This window comes from Rhagoletis zephyria, unplaced genomic scaffold (genome assembly GCF_001687245.7).
Source record: "Rhagoletis zephyria isolate East Lansing unplaced genomic scaffold, Rhagoletis_zephyria_1.1 Rzeph_scaffold_00160, whole genome shotgun sequence".
Taxonomy (NCBI): Eukaryota; Metazoa; Arthropoda; class Insecta; order Diptera; family Tephritidae; genus Rhagoletis; species Rhagoletis zephyria.
Window position 1 is genome coordinate 405182 of NW_016157244.1, and position 15762 is coordinate 420943.

A 15762-nucleotide genomic window follows, 5' to 3' on the forward strand; every position below is an offset into this window, starting at 1 on the left:
CAAAGTTTTAATCTCTGACTTATATGGCCTATGTTAAGCATCTTTTTTTTTTAATTACCTAATAAAATATATCACGTAAAACATTGTGAATATTGTAAAGAATAAATGTGTGCTATTTACGTGCGCGCTATTTTAAGTATGGGCACAATGTTCGTAAAAAATTTGATTTGGGCGAGTGGCGGTACATTTTCCATTCGCTAATGCGTACTTGGTTATTTTCANCATTATACGAAAAGTACCCTGAGCTCGATGTATTCCAAACGGTTATGTTACGTTTTCCTCCAAAATTTCGAGAACGGTATCATTTTCTGCTATCGGCTCTATTTAATACGGAAAGACTGAAATACAATTAATATTTAGTTTTTTGAAAATTATGATTTAATTTTATTTATTAAAACTCATTTGGAAGGTACTTTCAGTGTCAAGAGTATGCATACGCAGACGTTTCGATGATTTTTATTTATTTACACTATAGAGCAAAACTAAGTACAGGATGGTTTCAGTTAAATATTTGCAAGGTATTTTAAGTTAAACGTTTTTTGTTATTGCTTTATAAAAATATTTTATAAATTGCATTTGTTGTATGAAAAAACCCGCAAAAGCCATCACCAAAAAAATATTAAAAATCAACGCGATTTTTTAGCCGGTTGAGACTTGCACTTCTCCAGACTAAGATCGTATTGGATAAAAAACTCCATACCAAAACCTTTTCTAAAAATTCAGATTAAAAAAATATAAAATTGGGATGACATTTTTGTTATCTATTTGTTTTTCTAAGGTCTCTATGAAAATTTAAAGTTTGCTTAAAAAACCTTGCAAATATTTAACAGAAATCACTCTGTACTCAGTTTTGCACTATAATGTTTATTTTCTATATCAAATTTGATTTTATTTTTTATAAAGATATACCACAAAGTTCATTCAAAAGCGAAAACCACAAGAATATTATTTTTTTAATGTCATACATAACTCGGGAAAATGCAAGAAATTTTCAACTTTTCAGTTCGATTCCTTAGAAACTTTTAGTAAGCAGTTTTGTAAATTTTAGCGTAGTAAAATGCAGCAAAAAAATCTCAAAAATCAACGTTAATTTTTAACTACTTTGAACTTGCACTTTATTATACTAAAATTTACAAAACTGCTTACTCAAAATGTTTCTAAGGAATCGAAATGAAAAGTTGCAAATCTCTTGCATTATTGCATGGCGTATTGTTGATGCTGGCTGTATATTCCAAATGGCTCATGTAAATCTTTATATTTTATGAAATATTTTGGTGAAAGTCTTAAAATATAATACAATTTACAACTCCGATGGAAAAAAATCGCCGATTTTTTTTATGAAGAGTGATGCTCTCGAATATACATACATATATGTACATATTTATGTATATTACAAATACATATGTATATCTATGTAGATAAGATATAGTCTAGTAATAGGAAATAAAAGAAATGAATTGTCAACCAAACAGAATTTTGTTTATATTATGAAAATGCTTTTGTAGGTATGCATCTTCCAAAATTTATGTTAGGCTATAAATATATACATACAGTTGTTCACAAAATAATAGACGTGCGATATCTTGACCACTTTTGACTATTTGTGTTTTGTTTATTTAATGCTTATTATTTTTTTATAAAAGTCTAGCTGGTTATACAACAAATACCATATAAATTAATATTTAAAACTTTGTACAAAAATTATAAGAAGTATACAAAGTTTCACCAAAATTTCAAACTTTTTAATCAGAATCTTTAGAAAAAATTTTTGTATTGTGTTTTGTAGCCATTAAGATGTAGTGCATAAAGCGTAAGTTTCAAGTCAAGTTTTAAATATTAATTTATATGGTGTTTGTTGTATAACCAGCAAGACTTTTATAAAAAATAATAAGCATTAAATAAACAAAATAAACTGAAAACTACTGTACATATCGTATATGGTATTCGCATTGATATTGGCCTTCACGCCAATACCTATGCGAATATCAACCGAACGCGAATTCGAATATTAATACAGTAACTGGAACTCCTGGTATTCGTTTATAACCTGAAAAAAATAATTTACATTATTTATCCGTGGCTTAATGAGCTGACTTATGTATAAACTAACCTTGCAAAATAGTCTCTGATTAGACTCGACCTCATAAAAGATACTCCTGGCGTTTCGGTTGTGGATTCATCTGCCTCCATTACTCTTCAGGAGTAAAATTCTCTTCTTCGGACGGATCCGCATCTCTATTTTGCCGCGCGATGTTATGTAAAATACCGCAGGCTACAATAATTGCCATAATGGTATTTTGCGAAACTCTTAATCCTGCGGTAAGCACTGGAAAGCGACGCCACACGCCAAAGCATCTCTCTATGCAATTTCTGGTTCTGATTTGATTCTCGTTATACAACCGTTCCGCATCAGTTTTGGGATGTAAAAGCGGCGTCATCATGTATCTACTGACACCATACCCACTATCGCCTAGTATAAAGCAATCCTTGAATTGATTTAGCTCAAAACTTAATGCTTAATACGGCTATTATTAAAAATGTTGGCATCATGTGCGGAGCCAGGCCATCGACATACAAGATCAGTTATCTCCAGATTTGCATTGCAGACTGCTTGTACATTATACGAAAAGTACCCTTTCCAATTTCCGAATATTTCCGCGTTTTCTCCACCAGGTGATTGGATCTTCACATGGATGCAGTCTATACATCCAACGACTTTTGGGAAATTTGCAATCTGATGAAAACTACGATTAACAATTTCCAATTCTGCACTGTTTTTTGGCATTTTAATATACTCTCTCGAAAGTCCTGCAATTGCATAGGAGACTTTTTTGACTACTTGGCTTGCAGTGGACGTACTCACTCCACAGAAATCAGCGACTGTAATTAAAAAGCTTCCTGATGCTTAGAAGTGCAACGCTAGCAATAACATTTCAGATGGGCTAAGTGCGTAAAACGTAAGTTCTGTAAAACGAATTTTATTAATACAAACGATGCTATTTTTAATATACATACATATGTAAATCATATTTCCACAAACCTTTGAGTGTAATTTCGAATTTTTCTTTGAATTCTTTCCAAAATATACAGAGCACTTTTTTTTAAAGACGGAACCTTTTAATAAATGTATACTCGTTATATTCCTCAAAGAAATTTGCTTTCGCTCCATATGTTCGTGGTTTTCTTATAAAGCGCATCGAATCCAAATTGGAAATAATAGAAAGCCCAATTATATGATCCATAATTATAAAAATGTGCGTGTAAATTACAATAAATTAATTTTTGATATTTTTGACAGCATTGTGACGTCACTTTTTGATCGGTTAATCGGTTGTTAACCGACGAATTTGTGCTAACCGGGCATTGAAAAAACGCATTTTCACCAAAACGCCGATTAACTCCCGTTTAGGCACTAATCAGTCTTTAAGAAACCGGCCCTAAACCTACTTCCCTACAAGACGCGATTGACAGAAACTCCAACACATTCACAACGAAAACTAACACATACGCAAAATTTTATATATCAGTTTGGCCCTGTAGTGAATGACTGTCATTTGATCGATCAAGTGAGTGGCAATGCTGATAGAAGTAACGGTTGCTGGTTGCCATAGTAACCGCAAGATTCACTAGGGCTGCATTTTGTGCTCAACAAAAGTAGTTGTACCTGCCAAATAGACAGTTTTCCCACTAATTAAACAGTTTTTCCACTAATTTAACCGATAATCACAGGTCAAGCTTCTTGCAAAAAAAATCAAATATCGTGCCATGAAATATCGATATTCAGAATAATCGATACGATATCGAACATTCCTAGTTGTGATTATGGCCCTTATTATGAGTTGCATTGGATTTTCGATCTTCGCTGGTTATCGAAGATCGAACCTGAAATTCGTATTATGAGCTATGCAACCGTGTCGAAATTTTCGTTGAGTATTGAATTTTCTGTCGAACAGAATTTTGCTTTCCATGGTGTAGCGAAGTGTTAGAAAATTGTGAAAAATGTATAATTTTGCATTTGTTTTCTTACTTTTTGGCGGTTAGACACTAATTTTAAACAATTTTAGTTAATTTTATGCAGTTCTAACGTCGTGAATACTAAACACAAGCTCGGAAGGCTGGTTTTACTTGTGAAAGAAAATCTCAATACTCAGCTGGTACGATCTCTGAGAACAAAAGCATAGAGCTGTTTATAGTTTATTAGTTATTTTAAATAGATTTGGATCACACAATTTCTTAAATGCATTGTATGTCAAAATATATTCGAAAGGCTACACTTAAACTCTCTTAAACGTTTTCTGCTCCAGGCCAGTTTTCTAAGCTATCATCGTCTGACGAATCGTTCATCCAGAACTCCGTTGTACTAATTTTTACCACGTTTTTATAAACTCGCTATATTTTTTATTTCATTTTAGTTTGCTCAAATTTACATAAATATGTATAAGCACACTAGTTAATTTGCTCGATTTGTAAACAAAGCTTGTCAGCAGCGAAAAATATACTATTGTGAACAACCTAAACGAGCGAAAATTCACAATAGCCATAATACGAAATGAAAATTCGTTCGATCAGCACTTTCGACCACAGTCGAAAATCGAATGCAACTCATAATAGGGGCCTATACATGATGCAATAATAGGTCCATTCCTTATCTTTTCGTACTAAAATCTGAAAAGTCGCAAAATGCAAGAGGGTATACAAAATGCGCTCACTAAAAGAGAATAACAGGAAAAAGTAAAGGAACGCAAAAGCCCAAGATTTTAGTCCAAAGAATGGCAACAACAAAACTAATGTCAAATAAGAATAGAAATGTATGTACAAAACTATACTATTACTATATCAATTATTTTTTGCCTCCTTCGACTTTCAATTCACTTTTTTTACTTTTTAGATTATTCTCACTTCTCTTCTTCAGTTGAGTTTGACACTTTTCAAGATTTTGCCAGCAAAAATTCTTCTGACTAAATCTGAAACACTTCGGACTGAAGAGAGTCACTCTCACTCACATTTTTGCTGTCATTTTCGAGTTGACCGCAAAACTCCACAGGCAAACACCGATGGCCTACCAACTGCCATTTTGACGAGAAATATGATTGCCAGTTTTTGTGTGTGGGCACTTTGATGTCTTGAAATAAGCATTTGCCGCATGACGCCACCAGACAACATTCTCTCAATTTCGGTGTTTAAAAACATTTAAATCTTTAAACAACTTGCTGAATAATTTTCTTAAACGTAATCATAAATAATCCAATAGGAAACAGATTTTTATTTTGATTTAATATCAAGATTGCATCGATGTTACCACCAGCACGCTTTCTTTCAAATGAAAATATGGCTGTCAAACTATCGAATTGCCTGCAATAGATTTCAAGCAATAAGCGCTGACATATGTTGCAGCCCATGAGAAATAGGCAGTCTCCATTGGAAATATATTTTGTGACATGGTTGTGATAACCATGTGTTTTCCTGTGGTCACAGGGCCTTAGGAACGCTTTTTGGACTAAATCTGACTACTTCGGACTTTTTCTGACTATTTCTGGGAGATAAGGAACGCAACTAATACAAGGTGTTATCGGTTGGCAACCTCTCGCTCTAATTCCCCATATTGACTGCCTTAGGAGAAACAGTGTTATTTCTTTAACAATTCTTTGCCTAATAATATATTTTTATTTTTTTTATTTTTTCATTGCATTTCATTTATTTCGGTTCAGGCATTAGTACAATAAGATTCAATCTTTTATAGTACAACAATGATAAAAGTAAAGATAATACTTATTTATTTATATATTGAAAATTCAAATTCTAAAATATATACAAACGCATATGACACATTCAATTAAACAGAGATAACACGGACACATAAAACTTATAACATATAAACAAACATTATGGTATAATTATAATTATTTGGGCCAAATTCTTATTTGTTATGTTTGCTGGGTTGGAGCTGCTTCGGCCGATAGAGTTAAAAAAGCGAAAAAATTAAATTTTCCTTTTACCCTCCTACGCGTTTCAACGCTCACGCGTCTTCATCAGGGAGTCTTTATTCGAAAAATAAAAACAAATAAACAATAAACATGATTAGCAAGTAAAATTCGCTGATGCAAAAACAATAAACATAGTTAACGGTAATTACTTTACACTAATTCTGACTTTGAACTCACATTTACATAAATATTATTGGCAAAAATTTTTTAACAAACGATAAACTTTAGCACCATTTTAAGTATCTTTTCAACAATATTACCAAATTCGAATCCTATATTCTTATTTATATTTGTTATTGATTACAGCTGCATACACGTTGTTGGTGTTATCTACGTCCTCTTTAAAGTTGATCGCATTCTCAAGTCTTTGTTGTATACGTAGGCTTTCTAATGTCATTCTCCTTTTTACCCCTCTTTCGGTGTCCAAAATTCTCGTATTCCCGAAGTCCGCAAAGTGTTCGTGCTTCGTCAAGTGTTGTGCCAGTGCTGTTGTCATCTTTTGTTTCTCTCATCCGCTTTATGTTCGCTTATTCTTGTACCCAATGATCTTTTTGTTGTGCCTACGTAGCATTTGTTACAGCTTTCGGTATCATTTCCCTTACATTCTATTTGATACACCACATTATGTTGTTGTTCCTTCAGAATTCTGTCTTTTGTTTTAGTGTACAGTTTGCTTATTATGTTGTGCGGTCTGTGAGCATATGTAATATCTTCATTCTTTATAGTTCTCCTGAGCGCCTGGTTATTTGTTAGTCCTGGTACGTAAGTTACTCCAATGTACTTTTTATTTTTAATTGTGTTGTTAGCCTGAAGATCTTTATTTTGATTTGTTTGTTTACTTTTGTTTATCGTCGTTTCTATTAAATTGTTAACTAGCGCATGCGGGTAGCCGTTTTTGTGCAGAATGCTTTTAATTTTATTTTTGTTCTCCTCATACTAAAAGTATTGAATGCACAAAACACAAAAATTAAATTTACGGTTGAAAGAGAGAAAGACAATAAAATTGCCTTCCTAGACATAGAGGTGCATAGAAAACGGAATACAATATTGCTAAACTGGCATGCGAAATCCATCGCGTCGGGTAGACTTATTAATTTCCATTCAAATCACCCATGGAATCAGAAAATAAACACCGCTGCTAGCCTGATCAAAAAGGTGTACATACTAAGCAACAACGAGTTCGCGGAGGAGAACTTACATCCTGGAATGGACCAGATAAGTATATCTGGAGATCATCTGCATATGTATGAGCATTTACATATCGGAAAGTCAATAAAATATTGACGAAAGCGCTAAATAGCAACGGACCCAAAGTGGACCCTGGGGAACGCCACAGATCACAGACTTTGTCTGTGAGGATACTGAGCCAATCTTCACACGCTGGGTTCTGCCTGATAAATAACTTTTCATGAGGGACAGTGCATTTTTGCCAAAGCCGAAGTAGTAAGTGAGCTTTGAGCAGAGCAATGTATTATCAACGGAGTCAAATGCTTAGGAGAAGTCTAGCATTAGATTTGATTTTCAGTATACATCTAGCCACATCACATTCTGTTACGGTTGAAAATTCAAACGGTACGCCCAGGTATGAAGCGGAAGTTCACGGAACAAATTGAGACAAGCCACCATTAGACATAGCACTAGAAACAAACACATCATTCAGACTATCAACATTCAACATACATTCAGTTTTTTCATTAGCTTGTATTCGAAGGTTTTTAATAGGGTGACACCGAGGGAAGAGAGGAATCTAGCTTGGCTGATAAGAATCTTTGCTTTTCAGCTCTAACAATTGCAGTGGCTTTATTTCTTGCCACGCGAAAAGAGTCCCAGTTAGCTTTTGAGCGATTTTGCTTCCAAAGGCGATAAGCTTTTGTTCGCGCTTTTATAGCTTCCCTGACTTTGGTGTTAAACCAAGGACAAGGTGATGCTTTACCATAACGCAGCGGAACGTAAGTATGGTAGAGAGACACCAATTTATTATTTAAAAAATCGAGTTTTTCATTTACAGAGCCAAAATACCAACATTCATTCCAAACAACATTTTCTAGCTCCAAACGCAGTGCATTTAGGTTGATTGAGCGAAAGTCTCTGAAGGTATACACTTTTCCACTGCAAGAATCACTAAAGTGAATGTCAAAAGAGCAAAAAGTTAAATCATGAAATTTGGTCAAATTTTAACACAGAGGAATGATCGGACACGACAAAATAATCAAGAAGACTAGGATTACAATTATTACAGAATCTAGTAGGTGTTGAAGAATTAACGATGGAGAGACCAAGATTTGAGACATCATCTGAGAAGGAGGAACATATTTTATCACGGACAAGAATATTGTTATTAAAATCACCACAGAGTATAACATTATCATAGTCAATAAGCATCGTGGACAGTTTCTCAAATAAAGGACTTGTACAAGAGGATCTATTAGGATTATACACACAAGAGGCAAGAACTTTTTTTAGGCGATCGGTCAATTCAACAAATAAAAACTCAATTTCCTCAGTACTTGATTCGCAAACAAGCTTCATGTTTATGTGGTTCTTGCAGTAAATTGCAACACCGCCACCTCTTTTGCCAATTCGATCATTTCGCATAAGCTTATAATTTCTTATGCTAAAGTGGACATCACTAACATCCTTAGGGAACCAAGTTTCTGACACGCATATAACATCAACAGCGGAGTGCTCAAACACATATCTGACATAATCCATTTTTACACTATTTAAGCTACGGGCATTAAAATGGACAATGTTAAGCCCACGCTGTTGTCTACATAACACATTTAACATAACAAGACTGTTATCATCAACGCTATTGATCTTACCATCACCAACCATCATACAGCAAGTAAACAAAAGCAACTTCAAAATAAGAACAAACACATGCAGTGTACGAGAGAAGAACGAAGAGATGAACNAAAAGCAACTTCAAAATAAGAACAAACACATGCAGTGTAGGAGAGAAGAACGAAGAGATGAACCACCTTTACAACATTAAACATATTAAAACACATGCTTAAGCTAAGAGTAAAGAAACAAGATATAAAATAAATTAAAATAAACGTAGACCGTTAGCATAAATTATGCAAATCAGTGCGCGTATCAATTTTCTGCGCAGGTAAATTTTTGTCAACTTTGACATATACAGCGCCGCGCAGCGTAAATACTGATGCCAGCTTCCCCTCTCTCCTTAGTGATATAGCCTCCTGCAATGTCTTCCTGGTATCGGCAGCCAAGCTCTCAAATAGCGAAAATTTTCCCTCAAGGCCAACAGCAGTAAGAGAAATTATAGACTTAGTTCGCTTTCTGTAGTCACTAAAAGCACGAAGAGTTCGGTTGCGATCAAGCGGGGGAAAAAAATATTATCACAACTGCGCTGTTAGGGTTGTTGTTGGACGGCTAAGTTCGGAAAATATCCCATACTTGGGGAACAAGAAAATCGATGGATAGACATATAAGATTAAATACGCTCTTCAAATTTTCTCCCTCAGTATATGGAATGCCAAATGCAATAGCATCAGCAGCGATATCGGGAGCGAATTTTTTGTTTTCCGCCTTTTCAATTTCAGCTTTCAGTCGCTGCACTTCAGTTTCAAAACTCTGTTGTTTAGCTTCCAAAGCTGCAATCCGCTCAGCAGATTCTATTATTTTTGAAGAGAGCACAGCAACTTCAGTATCAATCTTCTTACTCAGCGCCCTATCAACCTCCGTTACCTTAAATGATATACTATCGAAGAGAGACTCTAGCTTGTCGGACTGCCGCTGTTTCTTCAAGCTCACGAATTGCTCTTAATATTGATGGAAGAGCAGCACTCGTCTAGTTTTACAGTTTTGGATGTCGGAGAACTTTTGCTTAAGCATCTTTTAGCGCCAGCAGATGGAGTGGATCNAATATTGATGGAAGAGCAGCACTCTCGTCTAGTTTTACAGTTTTGGATGTCGGAGAACTTTTGCTTAAGCATCTTTTAGCGCCAGCAGATGGAGTGGATGGCATACCTTCAAGTTTAAGTTTACACCAACAATAGAGCAGAAAGAATAATTAATTAAGCGTAGGCACAAAATCTTAGTTCAGATGAGCTTTTGTTCAGCAACAGGTAATCCGTCAGCTTGCTAGCGACCGAAAAACACCCAACTATTTATTTAATCAGGGAAAATGGTGATTTAGTGCATTTTTGACGTGGTAATTGCTCATAGAAAACAACGAAATTTAACAAAAGTTTTTTGTTCATAACTTTTAAATGGTTAATAATATTATCTCGCCCCCTCCGGATTGTTATTAGGGGGGCCGAAACGCGTCGTTTGGTACCCATCCCGACTTTTCCGCACCTTTTTTAGGGGTTGTTACCCCACCCTAGAGAGTTACCAGAAATTCTTTTTGCGCAATACAAACCATCACATTTCAGCCCTTTTTCTTTTCTGAAAGCATGTTATGTTATGTTAAGTATCTCCTGCAGCTCCACCTTCCTGCGCTTTATTTCAAGTTTTCCCTCTCGAATTTTCTTTATTTTGAGGTGGTGTCTTTTCTTCTCTTCGACACTACTAACTACATTCTCGTTAAATTTTTTAAATTTGCGATTCAACTCTTTGAGTTCATATTTTATATCTTTTATTGCGCGCACATTCCCTTTATCTTCTGAAATTTTTTTTAGGTCTTCCGCCATCGATGCCATCGCGTTGCTTTTTTCACCCATGTATTTTTTAATGCACTCATTGAAGCTAGGCTCCCGGCGACGTTTCGGTGTGCTGGCTACATTAGGAATAGGAGCAGGGGTAGTGAGAACGCTCGATCTCTCATTCTCGTCATTGCTTGATTCTTCATTTTCCTGTTGCGCAAACTCCCGCGTATTCTCTATACCTTCGACAACTTTAAAGATTCCGCAAATTTGGCCAATTTTCTCTTCAGTAGAGGTAAGCACATACTTATTGTAGGGTCCACCACCCGTAGCTCTGGCTTTAGAGTTGTTGTGTGCGATTTTTTTTGCGGACCGTAGTTTTCCAGTCTATCCAAACCTAGATACATGTTTTGTACAAATAAATAAACGGTCATAGCAATTTTTCTTTGGTTGCTTACCTTTTTCCAACCCATGACGTCTTTTGTAGGCGGTCCATTACTGTTCAGTTCATTTACTAGCTCTCTCCATTGCATGTCACTCTTCGCCTTATCGCCTTTTATGAAGCCTTTGGCCATATCGGGGTTGCTTTCCATAAAGCGGACCATAATGGAGTCCTGCAAGCTGCTTTTGTGCTTACCCCTAAAAATGTAGAATCTTTTGTTAGTTTTCCTTAAATATTTAAACAAAATAATTATACGACTTACATTTTTTGTCTCTTGAATTTAATTTCGCACAGCCAACTGAAAGTGTTTTAAAATACATGTTTTCATGTGCATTCGATTTATAGAGCAGGCAATATTGTTCGATATCATTTCGAAAACGATTACAATTGAAAAAGTAAACCGATAAATGTGGAGCACACAAATGTGAATTCAAATGGAATTCGATATTTTTTTACTCGAATTCAAGATCCAGAGCATGCCTGAATAATACGAAATTCCACGAATGTTTAAAGCGAAACTCGAGCTCAAACAAAACACGTCTCAGTATACACATTTTGAGTTCTCAAAAGGTATTTGATCTTATTTTATTTAATTTCATTACGAATATACTATGAAAAGCAAATTTTGTTTAGAAAAAAATATGAAATTTTATATTTTTCCCCCAAATGGGAATTAATTTCTTCCCGTTTTTCTTCTTATTCTACTGAGCTGAGGCAGTGTCAAATCGAGCTGTCATAACTGATACCACCTTGTATTATTGCATCACGGTGATTATAGTTGTGTTTAATGAAACCGAAAAAAGTGCAGAGCAGCTCAAGTTAGAGCAGAATAGAGCAGCTCTCAAAAAAACAATAGAGCAAGTTAGAGCAACTCAGATCATAAATCTCATGAAACACTTTTCAGGCAGAAATTCTCAAAACAGTTGATTGCTCGACAGTTCAATTCGTCAATTGTAAAGTGTTTGTGTGTGTTTGCTTGCTCTAAGTTACTCCATCAAAAAAGCTGGTGCAGAAAATCGTGATCTAAGTTGCTCTAGTTCCACTTAGCGCAGGCTCATGAAACGAAAAGTAGAGTAAGTTAGAGCAAGAAAAATTCTCATGAAACACAATTTTGTGAGATATCTTAACCTGGCATAACCTAGAGCAGCTCATTAAACACAACTTATAATTACTTAGGGTTAACACCGGACAATACTGTCATGACATTAGCAATACATGCGCACTTTTGACAACTAATACGTATTTCTTTGTTGTCTTAACAGCATTGTCCAAACTTTTTTTGGGTAAAAGATTGTCGTAAGCGCGATTTTGACGATTTTTAGTTAAAGATGCAGTTTTCGACTATGTTCAAACAGGCACCTTATTGGTAATTAGCCGCCATATTCCCACACCACTGACAAAACTCAGCGGCTGACTATTGCCTTTACTACTGCGCCTAATACTATGCCTCAAATTTATTTTAAGCTGTCGTATGACAATTGTCAGTTTTATTGTTATGACCTACTGAGTAAGTGACAACGGCGAAACAATGTTTATATTGTGTTTTAGGCGCAGTAATTGTGACAATAGTCATATTATGAATTTTGTCAGTGTTGTGGGAATAGGGCGGTAAGAACCTTTTTAACAATTTAGGCCTTAATTGTTACGCAATTTATCATACGAAAATTCAAATTATTAATTGCCAATTAATAATTAATTGGCAATTAATTTGTGTCAGATTCTCTATGCAACCCTGCTAGGTATGTTTAATTTTGACTTGGAGATATGTTTATTGAACAAAGAGCAAACAGCTGTTTGTTTCTGGTCCTCTTTACAGCTGATATTCCATCAGGAATTGAAAATTGAATTATAAAATTGTACCTAATTTACGGAAACTTTACCTAAAAGTAGATAGATATACCTAAAAAGTAAATAATGTAGGCGTTTTATATGTACACGTCTTTCCGCTTTGATGCTCGGATGGATTATGATTTGATTGCATGGCCAGTGTTACCTGACCGTCATTCTTTTACAAATATTGTTGACTGACCAGGTTTGCCAGACTGTTATAAATAGTTATTCTAATACAATATGTGGATATAATCTACTACAGCTCGGCCAACCTGATCAAGGTGATCGGCCTCGATCACATTATCCGAGTGTTCATATCTAGTGTATGTACAGGCTAATATCAAAAGTAATTACTGATGGTCAAGTGTCGCTTTGTTTGGTTTTGCATTTTCTCATATTACAGGCTTCGATTACGCCGTCATACGGAATTTGTGTTATTTGCCCATTCTCTATATCTCTTACTACATAGCGATCGTTTGGAAGCTTTTTGTGAATCACGTAGGGACCTTTGAATTTTGGCAGAAGTTTTTTGTTGACCTCCACCGTTGTATCAACGTTCTTAATTACCACGAGGTCTCCTAACTCAAAATCATTTACCCTGCTTCTTTTCTGCTCGTTTCGCTCTAAGTTGTAGTTTTGAACTCTCAGAATGCATTCTTCTGCGTTGCTTCGTATAGTCTTCAAATCCCTCCCCCCGGGGCCAGAAATGTGCTCGTCCAGGTATTCTGAAAGCTTATCTACAGATTCACCTCTTTGATTTACACCGTAGAGGGCTTGACTGGGCGTTGTGCCTATCGATCTATTCATTGTATTATTAAGTGCAAATTCGATTTTCCCTAATGCTTTACCCAATCACTGTGAGCTACCGGTTCGCTTAATTTTGCTAACATACCCACTAAACTTCGGTTCACTCTTTCTGCCTGTCCATTTGCTTGTGGGGAGTGCACTGCCACCTTTACATGAGTTATGTTTTTATCGCACAGATATTGCTTAAATTCTTTGGAAGTGAAACAACTGCCTCTATCTGTAATACATCTGTGTGGACGACTGTAGTATTCAAAATATTTATTTAAAGCCGCTGTTACTTCTTTTGTGCTAGTTGTTAATACCGGGTATAACTTGACATATTTGGTGAATGCATCTATTATCACTAAAATATGTTTTCTTTTTGATTGTGGAGACGGAAGGGGTCCTAAGTGGTCCAGATGGATCGTGTGAAAAGGTTTTGGTTCTTTTGGTATATTATACAGATTCCAGTTATTAGTTTTCTTAGGAGCTANATTTGGTGAATGCATCTATTATCACTAAAATATGTTTTCTTTTTGATTGTAAAGACGGAAGGGGTCCTAAGTGGTACAGATGGATCGTGTGAAAAGGTTTTGGTTCTTTTGGTATGTTATACAGATTGCTGTTATTAGTTTTCTTAGGAGCTGAATACATTATGCATCTTATGCAATTCTTTGTGTGATTGCTAATTTTATCCTTCATGTGAGGAAACCAGTAATTCGCTTTTATTTTTTGGTAACATTTATCTACGCCTTGGTGTCCTAACTGTTCGTGTAATAATCTTATTAATTCCTTTTCAAGCTCTTTAGGGACGAATAATAATAAACGACCTTTTTGTTTTCTAAACACTACACCGTTTTCCATTGCAAAATTTTTCATTTCTTCTTTCTCTAATCGCTCCTTTAACTCTATTATGTGTTCATCCCTGTTCTGCATAACTTGCAACTGAAAGTCCAAGTCTTCACTATCTATCGCAGCTACAACTTTACCGTAATCAACTTCACTTCTGCTGAGTGCATCTACATGCCGCATCTTTACTCCCGCTCGATGGGATATTGTGTAGTCGTAGTTTTCGAGCTCCAATGCCCATCTCTCGATTCTACTGTTAACCAACTTTTTATTAAGGGTTTGCGCTAACGAATTGCAGTCAGTAACTATTTTAAATTTTAAACCTTCTAAGTAAACTCTGAATCGGCGTAGTGCGTAAATGACTGCTAGTGTTTCTAGCTCAAAACTGTGATATCTACTCTCCGCGTCCGTTGTTCTCTTTGAGAAGTAAGCTACTGGATGGAAGTTATTATCTTCTTGCTTCTGAAGTAGTATTGCACCGAAACCGTAAGAACTCGCGTCACAATGCAATTCTGTCTCTTTTTTATAACTATAGATTGCTAGTACTGGCGCTGACATTAATTTACGTTTCAGATTTTCAAAAGAGCTAACACATTTTTCTGTAAATATAAACTTGGCGTCCTTTCTTAGAAATTCATATAAACNAAAGAGCTAACACATTTTTCTGTAAATATAAACTTGGCGTCCTTTCTTAGAAGTTCATATAAAGGACGAGCTAAAAGCGAAAAGGATTGAACAAATTTTCGGAAATATGAACACAATCCTACAAATGATTGCAGCTCACGTTGATTTCGAGGCATTGGGAAATTCATTATAGCACTAATGTGGTTCCCTGAAGGTCGTACCCCTCTGTCCGTCACCCTGTATCCTAGATATTCTACCTCGTTGTATGCAAATTTGCATTTACTTAATTTTACTCGGAGGCTGTATTTAGTCAATCGTTGCAAAACTCTACGTACTAAGCTATAATGCGCATCTACTGTTTTATTCGCGATAATTAAGTCATCCATGTATACAATAATTTCATTGTTATCGATAAAATCCCTCAAAATTGTTGTTATAAATCTTTGGAATATTGCCGGCCCATTTTTTACCCAAACGGCATTCTTAAAAATTCATATTGCCCGTTCGAGATAACAAAGGACGTATACTTTACAGATTCACTGGCCATTTTTACATGGTAAAACCCTGACTCTAGATCAATGACAGTAAAAATCTTGTTATCTCCTAGGTATTCCAAGCAGTCCTCAATAAGAGG

At 35.4% G+C, this 15762-nt stretch overlaps 2 long non-coding RNA genes across 2 annotated transcripts; one reads left to right on the top strand and one right to left on the bottom strand.

The window, feature by feature from the left end:
• Positions 1 to 5889: 5889 nt before the first annotated feature.
• LOC108355210 (uncharacterized) lies at positions 5890 to 6205 on the bottom strand. The gene is made up of 2 exons (XR_001846538.1): positions 6162 to 6205; positions 5890 to 6038 (listed from the first exon to the last, which is right to left on the bottom strand). It is a non-coding gene; the product is annotated as an uncharacterized LOC108355210 (long non-coding RNA).
• LOC108355203 (uncharacterized) lies at positions 6032 to 8645 on the top strand. The gene is made up of 2 exons (XR_001846536.1): positions 6032 to 7933; positions 7993 to 8645. It is a non-coding gene; the product is annotated as an uncharacterized LOC108355203 (long non-coding RNA).
• The last annotated feature ends 7117 nt before the right edge of the window (positions 8646 to 15762 follow it).